Source organism: Ranitomeya variabilis, chromosome 2 (assembly GCF_051348905.1).
Source record: "Ranitomeya variabilis isolate aRanVar5 chromosome 2, aRanVar5.hap1, whole genome shotgun sequence".
Taxonomy (NCBI): Eukaryota; Metazoa; Chordata; class Amphibia; order Anura; family Dendrobatidae; genus Ranitomeya; species Ranitomeya variabilis.
Window position 1 is genome coordinate 356,778,696 of NC_135233.1, and position 18,366 is coordinate 356,797,061.

Below are 18,366 nucleotides of genomic sequence, written 5' to 3' on the forward strand. Positions count from 1 at the left end.
GGTGTCATGAGTTGATATTAGAGTCTTAAAGTAATTTCAGGATGGTGTTTTGAAAGGGTTTTCAGCTGACTGTGAAGTTCCCTTTTCTGTCTTCCTACTATCTAGTAAGCGGACCTCAATTTGCTAAACCTATCTTCATACTTCGTATGTCAATTTCCTCTGAAATCACCGACAATATATGTGGGGGCTACTGTCTGCCTTTTGGGGAAAATTTCTCTAGAGGTAAGCCAGGTCTGTATTTTCCTCTGCTAGGGTCAGTCAGTCCTCCAGCTGGCGCTGGGCGTCTAGGGATAAAACGTAGGCACGCTACCCGGCCACTGTTAGTTGTGCGGTAGGTTTAGCTCACAGTCAGCTCGAGTTCCCATCTTCCAAGAGCTAGTCCTTTTGTATGCTTTACTACATTCTCTTGCCATTGAGAACCATGACAGTGCAGTGGTCGAAGCTACAAGACCTGTGTCAAGTCCTTCAGTGTTTTGAGGAATGCACACGGCTGGTTAGTGCAGACAACGCCATAAGCATGAGCATCCCCCTAATGCGTCTGCTGATGCAAAGTTTGACGCACATAAAGGAGCAGGCATCTGCAGCTGAGGAAGAGGAAAGCCTTGATGACAGTCAGCCATTGTCTGGTCAGGGCCGTGTAGAGGACGCGGTAGCGGGCGAAGAGGAGGAGGAGGACGAGGAGGATGATGGGGATGAGTACTATTTTAATGAGGAAGCTTCTCCTGGGCCAACAGAAATTAGTGTCGTTGCAAGGCCGGGTTCTGTTTTTTTAAGGGAGACAAGTGACGTAGATTTGCCTGTAACTGCCGCTCCAACCAGCACAACCGCAGATTTGGCAACTGGAACTTTGGCCCACATGGCGGATTATGCCTTACGTATCCTCAAAAGGGACACACGCATTATTAAAATGATGAGCGATGATGATTACTGGTTGGCCTGCATCCTTGACCCTCGCTATAAAGGCAAATTGCAAAATATTATGCCACATGAGAACCTCGAACAAATATTAGCAACCAAACAAGCTACTCTTGTAGACCGTTTGATTCAGGCATTCCCAGCACACAGCGCCGGTGATGGTTCTCACACAAGCTGCAGGGGGCTACAGGGCAGAGGTGTTAGAGGTGCACAGATCAGAAGTGGCGTTGGACAGAGGGGTTTTCTGACCAGGTTGTGGAGTGATTTCGCAATGACCGCAGACAGGACAGGTACTGCAGCATCTATTCAAAGTGACAGGAGACAACATTTGTCCTGTATGGTTACTAACTATTTTTCATCCCTTATCGATGTTCTCCCTCAACCGTCATTCCCATTTGATTACTGGGCATCCAAATTAGACACCTGGCCTGAATTGGCAGAATATGCATTGCAGGAGCTTGCTTGCCCAGCAGCTAGTGTGCTATCAGAAAGAGTATTCAGTGCTGCTGGTTCAATATTAACCGAAAAAAGGACTCGTCTGGCTACCCAAAATGTGGATGATCTCACCTTCATTAAAATCAACCACTCCTGGAATTCAAATTATTTTGCCCCACCTTTCCCGGCTGACACCTAGCTTTCCTATAAAAAGTGCTTGCTTGTGGACTGGTCTTACTGAGTGTTCCAATCTGTTAATTTGCAGCAGCTGTTTGTCCAGCATACAACATGTTTACACCTCCCGCAATGTGAAAACTCCCCCCACGGGGCCGTGGTCTCGCCACTTGGCTCAAGCACCCGTTACAGTGCTGTTTGTCTGAAGAGGTGGGTGTGCCCACTTTTGGTCGATGGCACTGCCATTGGGTCCCTCATAGTACAATGTAGTGTCTCTGGCGGTGGTGGTGCTCACCCAACGTCAGACACACCGTTGTAACATGAGGGGCCCTGGGGCGGTACCACTGGCCACAAGAGAGTTCCCCCCCCCAGCTCAAACTGTGCTCTACCACGTGCAAAATTATCTCGCACAGCTCCACCAATGTTTAGTCTATTCGCTGACATCCTTCAATGTCTGGCACTGACAATACCAATTTGTAGACATCTATGATGCTACTTAAAGTAGTCTGGGTCAGTGTCCTATATTGGCACCATTAAATATTTACTGCCAAATTACTATGTCAGAAACTCAGCAGATGAGCCCACCCCTGTACCTAAGTATGCCACCCTTTTTATTTTTTGTTTGTTTGTTTTGCGAGACATTAACATCTATTTATATTTTGGGAGTACTGGGTCAGACACTCCTTGCAATACTCCTCCACTGACCACAATGCTGCCTGGCCTGCCTGTGTATCCATGTAACCGATGCAAAACTGCCATGAGCCTATTGTTTCTTACTTTAGGCCTTTGATAGCCTGTCTGCGGCCCCTACTTGCATTACTCCTCCACTGTGACCACAATGCTGCCTGGCCTGCCTGTGTATCCATGTAACCGATGTAAAACTGCCATGAGCCTATTGTTTGTTATTTTAGGCCTTTGATTGCCTGTCTGCGGCCCCTACTTGCATTACTCCTCCACTGACCACAATGCTGCCTGGCCTGCCTGTGTATCCATGTAACCGATGTAAAACTGCCATGAGCCTATTGTTTGTTATTTTAGGCCTTTGATTGCCTGTCTGCGGCCCCTACTTGCATTACTCCTCCACTGACCACAATGCTGCCTGGCCTGCCTGTGTATCCATGTAACCGATGTAAAACTGCCATGAGCCTATTGTTTGTTATTTTAGGCCTTTGATTGCCTGTCTGCGGCCCCTACTTGCATTACTCCTCCACTGACCACAATGCTGCCTGGCCTGCCTGTGTATCCATGTAACCGATGTAAAACTGCCATGAGCCTATTGTTTGTTATTTTAGGCCTTTGATTGCCTGTCTGCGGCCCCTACTTGCATTACTCCTCCACTGACCACACCAATGCTGCCCGTTTACCCCTGGAACCTGTTTTACAGTGCATAGAGCCTATTTTTTTATTTTATTTAATATTAATAAAGCCATGATGGACTACGCTGTACCACGCTATGGGCTACCCAGTTGACAATTCTTTTGCGAGAAAAGCCATCCCACCCCTCCACCAGCATGTAAAAGACCGCATTGTCCATGCACTATGTCAATCTGTGAGTCCAAAGGTACACCTGACAACAGACACATGGACCTGTAGGCATGGCCACGGAAGGTTACGTGTCCTTTGTGGCGCAATGGGTTAATGTATTGGATGTATGGTCCACACAGGGGACAGCCTGGTAAGTCTGTCTGCAGTCCCTAATTCAAGTTGTCCTCAACTGAATAAAGCTGAGCTTCAACCTTCTGGCTCTCATTAAGTGCTATTTTAAAAAAAAAAATGGTGTTTAGGCCCTACTAACGGTGTCTGCCCCTGCCTGGTGTTTGTCCTCAACTGAATACAGCTGAGCTTCAACCTTCTGGCTTTCGGCCTATAGTATCAGATATTAAACTGCATTTGGCCTTCAACTTTGGTTACGGCCTACTAACGGTGTCTGCCCCTCCCTGGTGTTGCCCTCAACTGAATACAGCTGAGCTTCAACCTTCTGGCTTTCGGCCTATAGTATCAGATATTAAACTGCATTTGACATTCAACTTTGGTTATGGCCTACTAACGGTGTCTGCCCCTCCCTGGTGTTTTCCCTCAACTGAATAAAGCTGAGCTTCAACCTTCTGGCTCTCATTAAGTGCTGTTTTTTTTTTTTTTTTTAAATGGTGTTTAGGGCCTACTAACGGTGTCTGCCCCTGCCTGGTGTTTGTCCTCAACTGAATAAAGCTGAGCTTCAACCTTCTGGCTCTCATTAAGTGCTGTGTTTTTAAAAATTGGTGTTTAGGGCCCACTAATGGTGTCTGCCCCTGCCTGGTGTTTGTCCTCAACTGAATAAAGCTGAGCTTCAACCTTCTGGCTCTCATTAAGTGCTGTGTTTTTAAAAATTAGTGGTTAGGGCCTACTAACGGTGTCTGCCACTCCATGTTGTTCGTCCTCAACTGAATAAAGCTGAGCTTCAACATTCTGGCTATTGGCCTACAGTAGCAAATATTAAACTGCATTTGGCCTACTAGTGTGGTTGGGCCCTTAAAACAGTGTCTGCTGCTCTTGGGTTTGCTACTCCACTGAACAAAGCAATGCCGCCTGTTTAGTCCTGTTACCAATTTTGAACTGCATTTAGCCTACTTTATTCTTTGGCCCTATATCTGTTTCCTCCTCATCCTGCCCATTGCCCAGCCACTGCTAGATGAGTCTGCTGGTACATTGACCTAGCCCACTACATTCCCCTTGCACTCTACACAGCCAGAATCTGACCCTGCTGAAAGTAAGGTTCCCCTTCCCGCATGTTATACCACCTTACACAGGGACAAAGAGGAAGGTGCAGATGAAAGTGTAGGTTCCTTCATCAGGTGGGGGGGCATACTCGTTGGCGACGTCACTGGCACAGGGCCCCTCAGAGTACGCAAAAGTGTCGCTGCTGGTGGGAGGCGCCCCCGCCATGCAAACACACCGCTGTACTTTGAGGGGCCCTGTGCCAGTGCCAATGCGAACGAGTGGGCCCCCCCTGCTTGCTCAGGATCACAGCACTTGCAACGTTGAAATACTTACCTCTCCCTGCTCCACCGCCGTGACGTAGTCCACATTTCCTGGGCCCACTAAAGCCTTGAACCAGCCCTACCCCCCACAACTTTTGCCAAATGACCCCCAATTTCCTATGCTCAACTATTATTATAAAGTTAATTTAGATTGACAAGCTTCAGAAACAAGAATGGATGTTTTTGGCATTAAAATGGGCACTGTAGGTGTTTTCCTGGCCTCCACTCACTGCCGACTATGGTTCCACATTGACTTGCATTGGGTTTCGTGTTTCGGTCGATCCCCGACTTTTAGCGATAGTCGGCCGACTGCACTCGACTCGACTCTGGACAAAGTCGGGTTTCACAAAACCCGACTCGACCTTAAAAAAATGAAAGTCGCTCAACCCTACTCATGAACATTAACAATAGCTCATGAGAGAGAGGCCTTTAGTTGCTTAGATGTTATCTTGGGTTCCTTTGTGACCCTGCAGACAATCATACACAGAGTTCTTGGAGTTGTCTTTGTTTGTCGACCTTCTCTGGGAAGTGTAATAACTCCTTTTTTTTATAGAATGTATCTGACTTGGATTGGTGGGGTCTAAATACTTTAGAAAAGGTTTTGTAACAATTTCCCAACTGATGATTATCCCCATGCTTGCTCTGAGGTACTCAGATATCTCATTTGTTCATGCCATGATATACTCTCACAAACATGTGTTGTGAAGACTAGACTTTGAAAGATACCTCTTCTTTTAAGATAACCTGTCACAAGGCCAACAGAGGGCAATTTTGCTATTTTTTTTATTATCTCCGCTCCCATGCGTATTTCACATTTTATTTTAAATATGCCATATGGTTCCATAAAATATGGGCATTTATGTTTAGTAGTAATTTATATGATCTTTACCAAGTGGGCATTGCTCACAGGATTCACTGAGGGGGTTATGTTGCTCTACATTATTACCCAGTGAACACCACTACCTATAAGTTCCATGTCTCTCGAACTATATGGTGGACTTACAAAAAGAGAAAAAAAAACACACATTTTCATGGGAGCTGCGAGATTTAAATAAGATCAAAGATGTCCCACTTCTGACTTAATGGCTGATCCTCTTTAAATATAACAGGTCACCCACTCACAGCTGATTGTCAACCTATTGATTGAAAACATCAGTCTCTAACTTCATCTTCACAATATCTGCTAATCCTAAAGATTCACATCGTTTTGACACTCACACACATGATATTGGATTGTTTTCATTATTTAAAAAATTATAAAGTTCTATTTGCTTCTCTTTATCTACTTATATGTGAAAATCTAATGTAGTTTAAAACCAATTTAAGAATTTATGGAAACATTTTAAGGGGTTCTCAAACTTTCATATTACTCGGTGACAAAGGCTAAAAATGGGATGACTCCAGCTAAAACCAGGTATATTTTAACTTCTGTAATGTCTGTGAAAAGAGGGGACACTATGTATGAAAAAAGGAGCTAAGTGGAGAGGTTACACACACTCAGTACTACACAAACACACTAAATGCTCCCTACTACATTGCATATTTAATCCCAGAGGAGTATTTTATGATCTGTAATTATATGTATGCCAGTTTGGCACTCTCCACAAAGTGAAACTCCCTTTAGATGTCAAATCAGAGACCCCTCACCGAATTAAATCAACTCTCTTGCTTTACACTGAGGAGGGGCAAACACCCTGAAATACATGTGAACTACTGGATTCCATGGTTTGGCTTCTTATCCTAAATCATGTGGAAAGGCTCAATTAGGGTCAGTATTTACTTTTAGAATTGCTGCATTCAATAGGTGGCACAAGAATCTTCCTCTCTGAAGAATGTTACATTTAATGTTACACACACAATCCATGCTATACACACACAATCCATGCTTACATGCACACACAAACACATCATGCTACAAGCTATATGCTTCATATACTATGTTACAACCACCTACACACACACTGTATTTTGCAGCTGTATGTCATACACACAGACGAGCTTGCCAAGTCACTGTCAGCATTTGCCAGGTTGTACCACTTTCGCCATGTTACGCACTGGACATATACAGTATGTGACCGAAAATGTCAACTCTTCCCACAAAAAACAAGCCCTCACATGACTTTGTCAGTAGAAATATAAAAAATTATAGCTTTCAAAATATGGCAATGCAAAAACTTGTTTTAAAAAAGCATCTTTTAGTGTGACAGCATCCAAACATTAAAAACGTTATAAATCTGATATCGCTGTAATCGCACCAACCTGAAGAATAAAGTAATCTAATCATTTACACCACATGGGGGACGGCATAAAATTAAGTAAAATCAATTCTTCACCTGCTGTTAATTTGTTCATTCCTCCACTCAAAGATCACAGTAAGGCTCGGAGCACATTTATCCTGCGCTCTGCGCTGAGCACTTACATTGGGGTTTCCGTGTAAATCTCTGAAATACGTAATTCACACTGAACCCTATAATGAGGCAGATGGGGTTGCTGTGGATGCTGTCTGATTTATGATCTGGTAATGTCTGTCTTGTTAAGTGTGCATAAAAGCGCTTTCGACCAAAGTTTTGTGCACCAAAGAAGGACACCGCTGAATAGAGGCCAGAGAGAGTGCAAAGCAACTCTGCTGCCTCACTACAGTGAATGGATCCTTCACGGATTTCATCTGCATCATGTCATTCACAGATTTAGATGGAATCCCTGATACAAGTGCTCAACATAGAGAGCAGGATAAATGTGGTCCCAAATGTTATGTAAAATGTTCCCAACTATAGCTTCAGCTCAATCCACAAGAAAGAGAAACTAAAAAAATGGGAAGCAACAATGCCCAAAAAGTAAAAGGTATATTCTTTATTGAAAAATATACTAAAACATGTTAAAACAGCTGAAAGAAAGTGCAGAAGTGCAATTCAAGTCACCACATAAATTACTGACCTCTAGTGGTCAATCAGAATAGGGAAGAATTTTGAATGCTAAAAAAGCTGAATAACAAGAAAATAAGTATATTAAAGTGCAAAAAAAGGTTTATTAAGACACAAAAGAGGGAGATTATGAACTAAATTAAATTTCCACCGCATAAATATAAAGTGCTAGTGCATTAAACATATAAAGAATGTGTAGAAAGGTTATTAGTGCAAAGCAAAAATATATGCCTCCATATAAGTAATATGGTATTCATCAGACTTGGAAAGTAATTATATCAGCAATGACAGTGACAGGACATTGAAAGTATTACCATAGTGTCACTGTCAGTGCCGACATAACTACTGTCCAAGTCTGATGAATACCATACTATTTATGCATACTTTAAATTTTTAATACCCTAGCACTTTATATTTAAGCAGTGGAAATTATATTAAGTGCATAATCTCCATTTTTATCTCAACAAACCTTTTTTTTGCACTGGCACTCTAATAAACTTGTTTTCTCATTATTCAGCTATTTTTTAGCATTAAAATTGCTTCCCTATTCTGATTTACCACTAGCGGTCATTAAATTATGTGGTGACTTCAAATGCACAGACACTTCTGCACTTTCTTTCATCCTTTTTAACATGTTTTATTGTATTTCTCAATTAAGATTGTACCTTTTACTATTTGGGCTTTGTTGTTTTCCATTTTTTTGCTTTCTCACAAATTTATGGAACTGTCCACTACTTACTTTTGGTCTTGCATTTGTTGATATCATTCCACAAAAATGCCCCCACTCAGGTCGGACATCTATCAATGGAAATAAAGGGGGCTTCCACATTAGTGGCTTTGGAAAAGTGCTATGGAATCTCACCCCCCAAAAGAAATCCAGGAAATTCTACGCTTCCAAATTCAAATCCCCCTCCCTTCTGAGCACCAAAGTGTGCCTAAACCGCAGTTGGCATCCACTTTTGGCATTTCTGTAGCTATGAGAGCCCGCCTAATTTACAGGTGCATGCCTCCAAAAGCACAAGCTGGGTGCAATGTACTGGACACTACAATATATTGGACACTACAATGTATAGGCACTATGCTGCCAGAAACAAGCTGCAGTGAATGTTGTTGAGTGAAAATTACAAATCTACCGAACACCCCATGGAGTAAAAATTGTAACTACACCTGTAAATTGTAATTTCCAAAATGAGGTCACTTGTCATTTTACTCTTATGTCACTTTGGGGCTTTATATATGTAGCCCGCAAACTATTCTACGATAATTTGTTATGCAAGAGTCAAATAGTACAACTACATATAGAATATTGCCAAGTTCACCAGAAATTGTATGACAAAATTTGGTGCCATTTGTACCCATTTCCTTGAGCAACAATGTAAAATCTAGGGCTAAAATAACATTTTTGTGATAAAAATGTAATTATATTTTCTTCCCCGCCCAATGGTGTACGCTTCTCTGACACATTTTTTGAGTCAATGTAATCACTGCACCCCTAGATGAATACGTTGAAAGGTGTAGTTTGTAAAATGAGGTCACTTGTTTCAGCAAAACGTGCACTACAATATGGGGCTCCTTCCCTTCGGAGATTTCCACTGTGCCTTAATGCCTTAAAAGTTGTTTTCGACCACATATGAGGTAAATTGCATAACATATTTTTTTTTAAATTCGTTTATTAATTCCAGAATAAACAAACAATGCACACATTTGCATTTATCATTATCAATTATACCACCAGATACAAATAATTACAGAATATCATCATATCCAAAGTTTACAGGGGTAATAAACTGTGCATGTTGAATCACTAGTACCTATAAAATACCTATTATACAACTTTAACAACTTTAACCGTTAACAGTAAGTCGCCAAAAAGAAAAACAGATTTAAATCCTGCTCCGCACACGATGTCCCAAAACCACAAGCCCATCCTCCTGTGTATGTATCTAATCAGCGCAGACTACAGAGTATGATAAGAGGAGTTCCATCTACCCCAGATTTTTTCGAATTTACCTAAGCATCCTCTATTTTGGTACAGTGTTCTTTCATATTGAATGACCGAGTTCACCAAGTCAATCCAAGCTCTGAGAGTCGGGGAGGAACCACCCATCCACCTTAACGCCAGTATCTTCCGTGCCAAGAAGAGCATCTCTCGAAGAAAAATCCCAGTGCGGTGATCCCAGGCCTCTGCATCCCATACCCCAAATAAGCAGGTCAATAGCTCAAGTGGGATAGGAATTGACATAAAAGATGTTAAGAATGTTGTGACCTCTTTCCAATAATGAAAAATTACCGGGCACTTCCAAATCATATGGATAAAATCTGCATCTCGTGTATGACACCGTAAGCAATCTGACGAGTGGAGGTGACCCATTTTAAAGAGTCGTGTTGGGGTCAAATAGTTCTGATATATAATATACAATTGGGTCATCCTGTTATTAACTGAAGGAGAGACTTTAGTTGGAGACTCTAGAATATCTTCCCACTCCTCTCCCAGTGTATCGGGGAGCAGTCCCTCCCACTTCCTTTTGAGAGCGTTAATAGTAGACCCATCTCCCACGGATAATAAGTACGTATATAAAGAGGAAATGAGTCCCTGAAGACCCTGTGATTTGAGAATGCCTATCAGAGGTAGAGATGAGATCGCTCGACCTGTGCCCACATTTCGCATATGGGATTGGAAAGCTGACCTTAGCTGTAAATAACAGAAGAATTGAGATCTTGGGATATTGTAGGTATCCCGTAATTGTTCGAAGGATACAAAAAAACCCTGGTCATGTACATTGCCCACCGAAAGAACACCACATGAGATCCAGAACTCAGTAGATGGGTGATTCAGTAATTCTGGGAAATAACTATTATGCCATAGTGGCATTTCGGCTATTATATCTGCAAATTTAATAACTTTTTTGATTTGTCTCCATATTAATCTTGCCAGTCGAAGTAAAGGCAGCAAACGGGGAGCACTGACTTTCTCTATTTCCAAAAATCCCAATGGACAATCAATCTGGGCAGAATGAATCAGATGACTTTCTGAATTAGGTAGGGAGTTATTAGGCATCCATTTGCTTAATGCCTTAGCCTGCCCGGCAAGATAGTACAGATAAAAGTCTGGTAGGGCCGCCCCACCCCCCCTTTTTGGTCTCTGCAGAGTAGATAGTTTAAGTTTGGGTCTGGTCTTCCCCCATATAAAGGATGTGGTTAGGGAGTTAAAATTTTCAAAGAAAGACTTGGGTGTTGGCACAGCACTATGTTGGAGACAATAATTAAGTTTGGGGAGCAATATCATTTTAATTAGATTAATGCGGCCTGCAACAGAGAGAGGGAGTTTGTTCCAGGTTATAAATTTAGATTTGACCAGGTCTAATAGTGGATAGATGTTAAGTTGTAGGTCCAGCTGACTATATTGAGACATATGGATACCTAAATATTTGAAATTGGAGACTACAGGTAGTGACGAGAAATTTTCGAGACAGGGCATCGGAGCATGAGACAGAGGCATCAGGGCAGACTTGTCCCAATTTATATAGAGAATTTACTAAATTTATCAATGGTTGTTATTACTTGTGGTAGTGTTTCTTCTATTTTATCCATAAATATGATCATGTCATCGGCATAAAGACCGATACTGTCCACACGATCCGCAATATTTATTCCCTTAATATCTATGGAGGACCTTATGTGTATTGCTAAAGCTTCAATCGCAAGGGCAAAGAGAGCCGGGGACAAAGGACATCCTTGAAGGGTTCCCCTGTGCAAGGTAAAAGAATCAGAGATACAGTTATTCACAATTACCCGTGCCCTAGGATTCCTATATAGTGTATTTATCTCTCTAATAAATTTGTCCCCAAAACTGTATTTCTGTAGACATGCGGATAGGAAAGGCCACTCAAGAGAGTTGAACGCTTTGGCTGTGTCTAGTGACACCAGTGCCCAGTGACACCAGTGCCCAATTCTTATCCAATTCTAGAGAACTATATTGAATCACCGATTGGACTCGCCTAATATTGATGGAGGTACTTTTCCCGGGCATAAAGCCAGTTTGATCTGGGTGTATAAGGTCTAGTATGATCGTATTTAGGGTACCGTCACACATTGAAATTTCCATCGCTATGACGTTACGATTCGTGACGTTCTAGCGATATCGTTACGATATCGCAGTGTCTGACACGCAGCAGCGATCAGGGATCCTGCTGAGAATCGTACGTCGTAGCAGATCGTATGGAACTTTCTTTCGTCGCTTGATCACCCGCTGACATCGCTGGATCGTTGTGTGTGACAGCGATCCAGCGATGTCTTCGCTTGTAACCAGGGTAAACATCGGGTAACTAAGCGCAGGGCCGCGCTTAGTAACCCGATGTTTACCCTGGTTACAAGCGTAAACGTAAAAAAACAAACCGTACATGCTCACCCGTCGGTGTCCTTCAGGTCCCTTGCCGTCTGCTTCCTGCTCTGAGTGCCGGCCGGAAAGTGAGAGCAGAGCGCAGCGGTGCTGCGATCTGCTCTCACTGTACGGCTGCACTCAGAGCAGGAAGCAGACGGCAAGGGACCTGAAGGACACCGACGGGTGAGTATGTACTGTTTGTTTTTTTACGTTTACGCTGGTAACCAGGGTAAACATCGGGTTACTAAGCGCGGCCCTGCGCTTAGTTACCCGATGTTTACCCTGGTTACCCGGGGACTTCGGCATCGCTCCAGCGCCGTGATTGCAACGTGTGACCGCAGTCTACGACGCTGGAGCGATATTCATACGATCGCTGCGACGTCACGGATCGTGCCGTCGCAGCGATGACAATTTCAATGTGTGACGGTACCCTTAGTCTAGTAGCCAAAATTTTAGTGAAGATTTTATAATCTACGTTCACCAATGATATAGGGCGGTACGATCCACACTCCAAGGGGTCCTTTCCCTCCTTTTTAAGTACAATAATGTTGGCATTGTAAAATGTTTCAGGCATAAATTCTTCCTCCCATATACTCCGGAGTACCTTCAGTAAAAGTGGTGCCAGGTGGCTCCGATATTTTTTATAGAACTCAGCGGGAAACCCGTCAGGTCCAGGGGCCTTCCCGGTGGCCATATCCATTATAGCATGTTCCACTTCCTCCATAGTAAACTCGGCCTCCATAAAGGCTTGCTGGGTTGGACTCAGTGAGGGGAACGTAGACCCCCTGTATGACCGCAACCATTCGGCTGCCTCTGCCGGATCAGTAAAGAACAAGGAGGAGCCTTCATGGACAATGTGGAGTCGAGCTGGGTAAAGCATGGAGTAAATGATGTTTTTATCCCTGAGCTGCTTTTTAACTTCCATAAATCGGACTCGCTGCTTTTGAAGCTCCATGGAAAAATCCGGGAAGATTGATATAGTAGCGTTATTAAATTTAATAGGGCTCTTCTGCTTTGCCAAGCGCAGAATCGCATCCCTGTCTCTGCAATTGAGGAGACGCGCCAAAAAGGGCTGGGGTGGAGTTCCGGGAGGAAGAGGTGTTGTTGGGACTTTATGGGCCCTCTCCACAGAAAATGTTGAGGAGAATCCGTCTCCCAGGGTAATTTTAAACCAGTCCTCTAGAAATTGCTCAGATTGCTGACCTTCTGAGCGTTCTGGTAGGCCAATAATCCGGATATTATTACGACGCAATCTGTTTTCCAGGTCATCTGCCTTTTGCTTCTAGGCATTCACAGAGCCGGCGGCCTTTGACAGCTTAGCTTCCATTGGGGCAATGGTGTCCTCTATCTGAGACACTCTTGTTTCAACCTCCAAGATACGCCCTCTCATAGCTTGCATGTCATGTCGCAGGCGGCCCACTTCAGTATGTACGTCTTCAATTTTCTCAGTGAGAGAAGACCTGGTGAGGGATATGGCTTGCATCAACTGCTCAGATGCTTGTTTAAGAGTCAATTCGTCTTGTTCTCCCTCCTCATTACTGTCAGAAAGACGATTTTTGCGTTGATTCTGCGTGGGATTATTTCTGAGGGTACGTACATTATCAGGGGCATCTTCTCTGGCATATTTCCTTAGCTTTTCAGCAGCCCCCGCTCCTTTAGAATGATGCATGACGGTTAACACAAGATCCCCACAAAAGGACCAAGCTTATGATTATGGTAGTTTATTCTCCAATAGCAGACCAGGCAAGGTCAAACACCGTGATATATCCCAAGGAGGCAGACAGTCAGGTAAAGAATTGCCAGATATTTGCAGGAGTAACAGTCAAGGATTTGCCCAGGCACCGTGCCCCAGAGCAGCCCACAGCTCCCACAGGCAGAACAGCAGGGAGGGGGGGTAATCCCTCCAGAGTTATGGCGCCAACAGGAGTTTATCTAATAAGGGGGTGCAGGGCCCAATCTTCCAGGGCACACACCGCACCACCCCTCTATTATTTCAGGCTGACAGATCACTTCCTGAACTGCACCGCGATTGTGCTGTATAGCGCTGCTCTCCTTACTGCTGGAGTGCGCGCTGTAATAATAGCTGCAGTCTCCCCAGGCACCACCCGCCACTCCAGACCCGGCACCTGTTTTTTTTTTTATTTCTCCCCCGATGTTCCACAGCGTCCCCGCTGTATGTAGGTGTCAGCTGCTTCTCAAGGGGATTCTCCCGGCTTCGGCCGCTGCATCCCGTCTGCTGGAGCCGCGCTCAAAGATGGCCACTGCAGCTCAGGGACCTTGCCGCTCTTTCAGGCCGCCGTATTTACTGGCGTCCCAGGACTCCAGAGTCGCCGTCTGAGGGGGGCACCGGTCTCCTGAGGTCCAAGGGCACCACTCCAGCCGGTGTAGACTGTGGATCAGGGGAATTAATGGCAGAGTGAGGACCAGGATAACGGGAGCTTCCACAAGGTGCGTCTTCCTTCCTAGCTTACATAGCCACGCCCCCCTGCATAACATATTTTGTTGTCCATATTCTCCTATGATTCCTTTTGAAATTTGAAAGCTTGAGGCTAAGGTAACATTTTAGTAGAAGAAATGATACTTTTCCATTGACTCGCTTGAGTGTTAGTAATGCTGACTACACCACTAGATGAATTCTTCAATACATGTAATTTCCAAAATGAGGTCATTTTTGAGGGTTTCATCTGTTTTTTTTTTCATGTCAGGGGCATTTGAAATCTGTTCCAGCCAAAATTGAGCTCCAGAATTAAATTGGTGCCCCTTTCCTTCCAAGCCCTGCCGTGTGCCCAAGCAATTGTTTTGCATCACATATAGGGTTCTGTGTACTCAGGAAAAATTGTACAACAATTTGTATGGTGCATTTTCTCCTGTTACCCTTATGAAAAAGAAAAAACTGGGGCTAAAGTAACATTTCTGTGGGAAAAATATATTTTTTTCATTTTTACGGTTCAACATCATAAAATTACATGAAGCACATCAGGGGCTCTTCAAACATGGCATTGACGTCTGCCAATTTTGCCTTCCCTTCCAAGCCCTGCCGTGCTCCCAAACTAGTTTCCCCATATATGGGGGCATATTGACCAGAAATTGCACAACAAATTTTGGGGTCCATTTTCTCTTGTTATTTTTATGAAAATAAAAAAAAATTGGGGCTAAAGTAAAATTTTTGAGGAAAAATGTAAAATATTTTTTTCCTTTCCACATTACATTAATTCCTGTAAAACACCTGGAGGATTAATCAACTTCTTTGAATGTGGTTTTGAGCACTTTGAGGGGTACAGTTTTTAGAATGGTGTCACTTTTTGGTATTGTCTGTCATATAGACCCTGTTAGGTGCCAGAATTCTCCCACTTCACGGGGTAGATCCCAAGCCTTGTCTGCCTCTGCGGTCTCCCATTCGGCTCCAGCAGCAGTACGGGCTGCTCTGCAAAGACGTCAGTCCCAGCATCTTTCTCAGACTCGGGCTGTTTGCTTGGTTACTGCTGGTCTACCAGCCAAAGATATGGTAATCAGCAAAAAGCAGCAGCAAACAGACTCTCCAGAGGCTAAGTCCAGAAATCACTCTGCTGAGCATGCTCTTGAGGTGGTGACTTCTCATTGGTGGTCGGTCATCAGCTGCTCGGGTGATGTGGCAGCTCCGGATTGGTCCTCGAGCAAGGTCCTGTCTGACTCTACTTAAGCGGAATATATAAAAGGTTCTCTGGAAAAGCTGGTGTGTTAATATCATTTATGTCTTGCATGTTGGTGGATATGTTACCACTCTGTGTGTGCACGTGTGCTGCTTCTAACATGGCGGTTGTGTGATTAGGCAAGCAATGTAGGGTGGGAACTTCCCCTTGGCTTAGCATCTGACTCTGGGTGGCTCAAGTTGTGTGCGGTTAGCACAGCCGAGTGTCAGAGCGAGCACAACCACCTGCCTATACTTCCCTGGGGGGGTAGCTATAGTAAGCGTCATTACTGCTTTACTCCTGTGATGTCTAACAGGGTAAGGCTACTTTCACACACAGCATATTTGCTGCGTATTTTTACGCGCGCGTATTTTGCTGCTGCTTTACCTGCGTTTTTTTACGCAGGCAAAAAACGCAGCTGCTTTCACACACAGCGTTTTTTGCTGCGTTTTTTGCAGCTGCGTTTTTTTCAGCATTGTGTACTGAAAATAAAGTTTGTTTGAAAAAAAAAAGGGGAAAAAAAAAGAGTCATTGAGGTCATTTCCTGTCTTTATGACTCGGAATACAATACACACTGGAGTTAACATCATGTCGATTCTGCCAGCTGCAATGGCCTTGAGCCAAAGACGCCTCAGCAAGCGGAACAGACATCAGCTGGGGTTTACTGACCCCACTGTCACTAACCCCAGGTTACTAGGGCAGGCGTCAGTCAGACGCCCCCCCTCGTAACCCTGTACGGTAAGGGTATGTTCACACGATCCTGATTTCAATCCTTTTTTTTCAGGACAAAAACCGCAGCTCTTGGCAGAAAACGCAGGTGCGTTTTTGTTGCGTTTTTGATGCGGTTTTTAGTGCGGTTTTTTATGCAGTTTTCTCTGCAGATTGTCTGTGTTTGACACAAATAAAGCTTTAACTGCAGTGGGGGAAAAAAAAAAAGAAATGATGTCATTTCCTTGTCCAACCCTTTTCTTCTTCCATCCTCCATTTTGGGACTAAACACCAAAATGAGTGGACGTGTTTTGAATGACAGCGCTCCGCAGAGTGCTGAGCGTAGGCCAGATCACAGCCCGCGGATCCAGCTCTATCCAGCTATTTAAGTCTACGTTCACATTTGCGGTCTGCGCCGCAGCGTCGGGCGCCGCATGCGTCATGCGCCCCTATATTTAACATGGGGGCGCATGGACATGCGTCGCACTTGCGTTTTGCGCCGCATGCGTCACTGCAGCGCACGCATCCGGCCGCAGAGGACGCAGCAAGTTGCATTTTTGCTGCGTCCAAAATCAATCAAAAAAAGGACGCATGCGGCGCACAACGCAAATGTGAACATAGCCTAAGTGCCACGTATTTAAGTGCCACGTATTTAAGTGCCACGTATTTAAGTGCCACGTATTTAAGTGCCACGTATTTAAGTGCCACGTATTTAAGTGCCACGTATTTCTTTGCCACGTATCACGTATTTCAGTGCCACGTATTTCAGTGCCAAGTGCCACGTATTTCAGTGCCACGTGCCACGTATTTCAGTGCCACGTATTTCAGTGCCACGTATCAAAGTGCCACGTGCCACATATTTCAGTGCCACGTGCCACGTATCAAAGTGCCACGTGCCACATATTTCAGTACCACGTGCCACGTATCAAAGTGCCACGTGCCACATATTTCAGTGCCACGTGCCACGTATCAAAGTGCCACATATTTCAGTGCCACGTGCCACGTATCAAAGTGCCACATGCCACATATTTTAGTGCCACGTATCAAAGTGCCACGTGCCACGTATCAAAGTGCCACGTGCCACATATTTCAGTGCCACGTATAAGAGACACGTGCCATGTATCAAAGTGCCACGTATCACGTATTTAAGTGCCACGTATTTAAGTGACACGTATCATGTATAAGTGCCACGTGTCACGTATTTAATTGCCACATATTTAAGTGCCACGTATCAAGATTTTCCATGGAGAACAGACACATCCAGAGATATGTCTGCTCTCCACGGCTGCAGCAACACACTGACAGGAGCCATAGTTCCTGTCGGTGTGTCACTGCGCATGCGCGAGCGAGTTTACCGGCGGTCATTGACCCCGGCACTCTCGCTTAACGGCAGTGCTGCGTGGGAAAGTTCAACGCAGCTGTACTGCTGTTAACCGAGACGCCGGAGTCATTGAACTCCGGAACAGTACGCGATACACTGCTAGGAGCTTCGCTCCTGGCAGTGTATCGCCGGAGAGCAGCCGATCGGCGTGGGACACTCGTTTTATGGATTCTGCGGACAGGGAGTATGAATTTGGTTTATTATTTTTGGATTTTTTCCTGGAGGATCGAGGGCTTCGCCTACAAGTGTGCTGTTGGTGAGTATATACTCTGTGTTATATGTTGTATGTACTGTGTGTCATGTATGTGTATTGTGTGTAGGTGTTTTGTGTAACTTTACAATTGTGCTAAGTCGCCGGACACAGGGACAACTCTCCCATCCTAATACCGGATGGGAGTAGTAGTCCCATACGGCGACTTAGCACAATGGTGGCACTAGCATCGCATGGGGACACGCACACGCACACGCACACGCACACACACACACAGAAGGACTCCATGCTGCTTCACTGGGGGGCGGGGGCTTCCCTCTTCCTGTCCGACGTCACGTCCGGTCCTGGGTGTCAACCCCTCCGTACAAAGACGCCGACACCCAGGACAAAGGCGCTGTGTGTGGACGGTAATATGGGGCCCTAGGGGGATACGCAGACACGCCGCTGCGTAAAGAATTGACATGTCAATTCTTTTTACGCCGGCGTGTTTGCAGACAAAAGCGCCGCGTTTTTTTGCGGTGTGTCTGAACGGCAAAGTGAATTTTTCATTCACTT